This window comes from Primulina huaijiensis, chromosome 4 (genome assembly GCF_012295235.1).
Source record: "Primulina huaijiensis isolate GDHJ02 chromosome 4, ASM1229523v2, whole genome shotgun sequence".
NCBI lineage: Eukaryota > Viridiplantae > Streptophyta > Magnoliopsida > Lamiales > Gesneriaceae > Primulina > Primulina huaijiensis.
In genome coordinates, this window is record NC_133309.1 from 24678386 (window position 1) to 24678940 (window position 555).

Below are 555 nucleotides of genomic sequence, written 5' to 3' on the forward strand. Positions count from 1 at the left end.
TCCGATCTAACCTGGCTCGGGGCTCCGCGTATCGACCATTCCCAAGTCCCGGGACTTGTTCCCCGGCCCAAGGCTCCGCACCTTGGTTATCTATAAGCCCAGGGTTCTCAAACCTGGCTCGGGGTCCCGCACCTCGACCATTCCCAAGTCCCGGGACATGTTCTCCAGCCCAAGGCTCCGCACCATGGTTATCTATAAGCCCAGGGTTCTCAAACCTGGCTCGGAGCCGCGCAGCTCGGCCATTGCCAAGTCCGGGGACATGTTCGCCAGCCCAAGGCTCCGCACCATGGTTATCTATAAGCCCAGGGTTCTCAAACCTGGCTCGGAGCCGCGCAGCTCGGCCATTGCCAAGTCCGGGGACATGTTCGCCAGCCCAAGGCTCCGCACCATGGTTATCTATAAGCCCAGGGTTCTCAAACCTGGCTCGTAGCTCCGCACCTCGTCCATTCATGAAGGCCAAGGCTCCGCACCCTGGTTATCTATTAAGTCCAGGGATCCATACCCTGGCTCGGGGCTCCGCACCTCGACCATTCATGAAGGCCAGGGCTCCGCATC